This window comes from Hyposmocoma kahamanoa, unplaced genomic scaffold, assembly GCF_003589595.1.
Source record: "Hyposmocoma kahamanoa isolate Upper Pololo Valley unplaced genomic scaffold, ASM358959v1 93, whole genome shotgun sequence".
NCBI lineage: Eukaryota > Metazoa > Arthropoda > Insecta > Lepidoptera > Cosmopterigidae > Hyposmocoma > Hyposmocoma kahamanoa.
The window spans coordinates 12616373-12622806 of NW_020654810.1; the positions used below are offsets into that span (position 1 = coordinate 12616373).

The 6434-nt window shown below is 34.5% G+C and overlaps 1 protein-coding gene across 1 annotated transcript in view; it reads right to left on the minus strand.

The window, feature by feature from the left end:
• Positions 1 to 4234: 4234 nt before the first annotated feature.
• The window catches only part of LOC113237058 (syntaxin-1A-like), an 8619-nt gene continuing 6419 nt past the window's right edge, over positions 4235 to 6434 (minus strand). Inside the window, exon 7 of the mRNA XM_026473312.1 lies at positions 4235 to 5597. The gene's annotated coding sequence lies outside the window, so the exon portion shown is untranslated. The remainder of the gene's footprint in view (positions 5598 to 6434) is intronic.

The following is a 6434-nucleotide window of genomic DNA, read 5'->3' on the forward strand; positions in this document are numbered from 1 at the left end:
AGGCCTGGAGACCTATAGCACAGGGTATCCTAGTTTAGGCTCCAGCCTTCACAGTCAACAAATGTTTTATTACTTAAGAATGTTTAATTATGGTTGAAATTGTGTGTGAAGGAAATAAATTTATTATTATTATTATTAATTCAAATAAAATTAAAAGAAATAATTATTCAATAAAGCATGAACGCAGAGCCGTTAAAAGTATTATAAAATAATTAAGTGTCCCAATCACTTACAGGAGTTAACGAAAACATTTAATGTTTATTCAAGTAAATATTATTGTTCAAGATGCGCAAATAAATCGAAATTACAGGCACCACTAAAATTTACGTAATATAATTATTTTGAAACAGAATAGCAAAATAGGGAGAAAAAAAAATTCGTTTCTTTGCAAACTCTGCAAACTTTCGTATCTTGTTGCCGCGAGATTCGCTCTGGACCTTTTGGAGGGAAAAGTATCGTTTTTATTTTGACTTTCAATTATTTTGTGAAATCTAGTTTAAAGTGGAATAGGATAGTGCTATTGTGCCTTAATCGAAGATTAAAACGCGAAATTATACGAATCTCGAACTAAAATACCCGTATCGGCCCGTTTTAAGGAATCCCGAGTCAATCCAAACACGCCGCCTCAAATTGCCTATCCTCTTTGTGGCGGCCATATTTACAGTAAAACTTATTTTTGTGTTTTCGGCTGAAGGACTTTGTCTCCATGGCCAGCAATAAATTAAAAAAAAATTGTTGCCGCGAGGCTTAGAGGATGGAAAAAAATAAAAGAAAGGAGCTGCCCTAAGTACAGAATCAACGTGCATATTATCAAAATTTGAAAGTTACAAATGGCGGATTTCTTTAGTGTTGTACCATAATCTATCGATAAGTCATTATCGACATGCAAATGTATGGCTTGAATTTTTGTTTCTTTAGTTTACTGTAACCAAAGTATGCCTAAACAAACACAAGTCTGATAATTTAATCTCGAGTGGTATATTATTATAAATGTCAACACACATTTTTAAAGTTCAAAAAAAATTTATTTTCAACATTACAACTGGTAACTTATTTAGTAAAAGTCACCAAACTGCTGTGCAGTTTGTTGGCGACATGCGCATTCTTGCTTAATTATACCTACTTTACTTGTATTTAACATTACGTAGTATTAATTGTACTTACTAAATAAAATATAAAAATTACTTTAAGAGGTACGCCTTTAACCTACATTTTAGTATATATTTACATAACGTCTTTTAACTAACCGTCAAGTACAAGTCTATTCAGGTTTCTGCGGATTCTAGTATTCCCGTTAATTCCCGGGCTTTCTTAAGCAAATGAATCTATCAAGCAATTTTAACACAGAAATAATGGAAGTAGTTGTAAAAATCAATTATCGGAAATCAACAATTATCATGTACTAGCTTTTCCCCACGACTTCGTCCGCGTACAATTTTTATACAAATGAAAAATATTCAAGTATGAACCAAATCGCACCACGTGTTAAAAAGTTACCATACAAACTTTATTACCCCATTTCGCCGCATTTTTTACCATTTTTATGGTAAAAAATGCGGGACACGAGGGATTCGCTCTGGGCCGTTTGGAGGGAAAAGTGTCGTTTTTATTTTGACTTTCAATTATTTTGTGAAATCTAGTTTAAAGTGGAATAGGATAGTGCTATCGTGCCTTAATCGAAGATTAAAACGCGAAATTATACGAATCTCGAACTAAAATACCCGTATCGGCCCGTTCTAAGGAATCCCGAGTCAATCCAAGCACGCCGCCTCAAATTGCCTATCCTCTTTGTGGCGGCCATATTTACAGAAATATAATTAAACGTTTATGTTTTCGGCTGAAGGACTTTGTTTCCATGGCCAGCAATAAATTAAAAAAAAAAAGAAAAAAAAATTGTTGCCGCGAAATTATTTTTCTGTTTTAGTGAATATTTACATAAAAATATGGGTTAAAACACATTACTTACTTGTGGAATGTGATGTTGGTGTCTATTTTATGTTTGTCTGTTCCATTTTTACACCCATTTACCGCACATTTCGTCATTTTTAGCAAAAAATTTTGGAGCTGTTCGCGGTGCAATTTGACCTTGAGCACTGACAGCCCGCGCGCTCCTGGGAGCCCGTTGGGAAACCTTTAACTTGCCTCACTTAGCGTGTGCGGGCTAGGTTTCTATGTGTTATTATTTTAAGGATAATGCCTTATGTTCTAAAATGTCTGCCGTCTTTCGTAGAATTCTGATGGTACATCCAGTATTATATGCAAACAATATCGCTTACGTAATTATTTGCGTTGTAACAGTCATCTTTTGTTGGAGTACAATGCACTTGGAGAACTTGCACAATTGGATATCAAAGGCTTTAACGATGAAGGAAATTATCAGACACTCGCATTTCGAAGGTACTAACTAATACAAACAGAATGTACCTACTCGTAACATTAAAGTTTAAAAAGTCTTCAAAAATGTGTAAGTTCCCGTATGTGCTGTGGCCTATACTCTTTAGAACAGCGGGACGTAAATACTTCGATGATACTTACTGACATACTTTTTTTACATAGGGCGCACTATAAGTTTCCGGAACTGGCCACTTACATAAACAATATTTAAAAAGTAATTACAACATTTGAAAATGAAACTCTTTGGCTGTAGTATACAGTTTCTTTCATCTGACTGTCACTTGTTTTTACATTGTGGCGTCATTTTAGAAATTGGTTGTCTACATCACCATGGATTTAGCACGTGAAAATTTTCATAGTACGATTTTCTATGACTTTAAGTGTAATTTAACAGCTCAGCGGAGCTTCGCTCGGCTTCAAACTGCTTTTGACGATGAAGCACCATGCAAGACGACTATTTTATTTATAGTTGGTTTGCAAAATTCAAACGCGGTCGTGTGAATCTCATGACGAATTTCATGATGGTCGCCTGTTCACTGCTGTGAACAACAAAAACATCCATGTTGTGCGCCGTATGATCAAAACAGACAGGCATGTGAGATACCATGAGATTCGGGCATCTTTAGGCATAGGAATGAGTCAAATACAATCAATACTGTACAAACATTTGGGTGTGAAAAAGCTGTGCTCTCGGTAGTTCCCACACAATTTGACTGAGGCTCAAAAAACGGATCGTGTCACTTGGTGCAATGCCATGCTTATCAGATTGAACAAAAGGGCGTCAAATTTGGTGTGGGACATAGTAACGGGTGATGGAACATGGATTTATAGTTACGATCCTAAAACAAAGCAGCAATCGAGCGCATGGGTCTTTCGAGATGAGCCGAAACCAACCAAAGAGGCGCGCGTGCAAAGTGCCTTTAAGTGGATGATTGCTCCTTTTTTAAATAAAACTGGACACGTGGCTACTGTTGCTTTGGAGAATCGTTGTACCGTGAATAGTGATTGGTACACGACCATTTGTTTACCGGTAGTTATTGACAAACTCCGTAAAAATAACCGTAAACGCCGTAAACGTCATCTTGCACCACGATAATGCCAGACAGACAAATGAATTTTTGAAGGTGAACAACATTGACCATATGAGCTATCTCGCGTACACTCCCGACCTGGCACCTTGTGACGTTTATTTATTACCAAAAATTAAGAACCAGTTACGCGGTCAACGATTTTCATCACCTGAAGAGGCTGTTATAAAAATATGTTTCAAAGATTGTCACGGAGGAGTGGCAAAAATGTTTTCAAAATTGGTTCATTCGTGTGAAAAAGTGCATTAGCGCTAACGGAGAACATTTTGAGAAACAATAAATTCATTTCTGACCATTTATAGTATTTTTTCTTATTCATTCCGGAAACTTATAGTGCGCCTCACGTATATGCCGTTTAAGACTTTTCCACTATCGGAAATGTAACTGCTTGTAGGTACAGTTAACACTTGCATAGGTAAATTAAGGTTCGAAATTATCAAGATATTTTCTTTGATAATTATCCTATACATGCTGCGATAATTTTGTCTCTTTATTTTTTTATTTGAAAATGACAAATAGTTAATTAAATAAGTACGAAGAAAATTTTTGGGAAAACGGTTTGGTTCGCGACATTTTTGAGACAGTTAACACATTTGGGTACATATTTGCGTGTTTGCATTTTGTTGTTCAGTTAATTTTATAAATAACAAGAACATTATCGTGATATTTATCAATGACAACTATCAATAATAATTATGATTTCGCACCCTGAGGTAAACTAACGAAATAAAACAACTGGATAGAGCACAAAACACGTTTTATTGATGAGAGAAATATGATTGTAATACTACAATATGTCTCCAAAACTAACCGTACCTCTTCACAACAGACAGACCGCATCACAATCACAGATATCGAGTGTAAGTGCTGCAAGATAATACTGTCAATTATAAGATTTATGTAGTTTGAAGGCAACTAGCCAGGTCCGCTAACCCATTGACGGTGAAGCTTGTATTTAGGTACGTTTACAATATTAAATAGAGTTTACATTTAAAGTTGGTACAAGTATTCCAAGCAAATTCGAAAATATTACGAACCTCCTGAGGTAAATATTACAGAGGATTAAATCTGAAGTATATATGAAACTAGAGATATTTAGTTCGGCGTCGTAATCGATCCAACAATGAGCACTAAACCTTAATTACAATAGTAACAGGGACTGTAACATTTATCATTTAACACGATAGATTAAAAACAGACTAGAAATGGCGCATTATTTATTTATCGAGTATAGATATGATTTGGGAGCTTGTGCGAGTGTTTCCTTGTCAAGGAATTCCTGAAACAGGTTAAAAGATCCTTTATGGTTTAAATTAGGCTACACTATATTCTTTTAAACGAATAATGAACTTAAATGAATTTTGATGCGTATAAGATTCCAGTGCATGAGTACATGAGTATAAGAAGCTTTGTGAGCCAAGATCAGCACATTCATCTATCCATATATGTATCAAAAGAATAAAACAATATGAAGGTAATGATTAAATCTATCTCAAGGAATGGTAACTAGTTCTAAAAGTAAAAACCTATTTTGCAACATTTAATAAAATACTTATTGTTATACGTGTCTGCATAATTTGATTTCAATACGAGATAGAATAAGACGAGAGAACACGAGATTTGATTCTTTATTACGTTTTCTTCTTTCTACATGCATAGCACTACATATCGCCGCAAAAGTCCCATATTTGTATGTTAACATTATAAATAATTCTCATATTTATATCTACTTATTGAGTGATTTTTAACTTACCAAAATGTAATACCTAATGCACGATCACACTTACATTTAATAAAAAAATAACAACAATAGATCAACAATTTAGCCTACCAGTGTTTCAAGTCTCCTAAACGTTCACCATCCGTGTTTGCTCACACATTAAAAATATCGATGTTAAACTAAATTTTACATCTATAATTGAGAACCTAATAATATTTTTACAATATTTTTTGTTGACTGTTTGAATATTTGGGTGGTATCTAAATTCTAAAATGCATTGAAGTGATGTAGGGCTAGGACTAATGATAAATCGCTGAGTTGCGCTTGCGAAGGCAGTTTAAACAAATGCTCCCGGGGGAGTGCGGGTATCAGCTGTGACGTCTTCTTTGAAATTCCTGAAAACAGGTTGATTAAAATATTAGATACGAAGTCTATGTACCTACACTAGTGTACACAACAATTTACTCATTCTTCTTTAAAAGTTTTGAGAATTGAATTTATCAGAAATCTGGTCTTTTTTTGCTTTTCAAACTATCTAAAATATACTACCTACCTATACATATATTTCGCGTATAAATAAGTGAACATGTTTAGGACTAAATAAGATTTATTTGCACTCCGGTTAATTACATCATAATCTCAATACAAAGTACTAAAAAAACCGACCTCAAATGTTCGTGGAATTACCTACATCTATTTGGCAAGTTTTATTGAAATCGGTTACCGGAAAGTGCACGAAACCAGATTCATCCCCCAGTTTGCCACCCTTAGAGGTGAAATATTTTCTTCGAATTTAAATGGGACAGGTACCCTCTTTCCAACAAAAAAAGAATCATCATAATCGATTCACAAATTTGCAACGAGTTACCGCGTAACATACAAAAATAAAAATAAAAGTCGAATTGAGACCCTCCTCTTTTTTTAATTTAGGGACAGCGCCACTCACAATAATAAGGCTATATCGTTGTTATTGAAACATACAACTAATTTACTATACCTAAGTACCTATTTTTATGTAACATGCATTATTTACACGTGCTGTGGCAATTATGGCAACATAGCAATGTAAAAAGTGTTTTTCTGAAAGTTAGTATATTGGAAATGTGGACGAAAAGTACATGTGCAATGTGCATGTCTAACAAACAACGTAACTACAAAATTAAATACAATATAACTCGCACGGAAGCACTTGAAAGCGATTCTTTTGCTGCTTGCATTTGCCAAAGTCATTT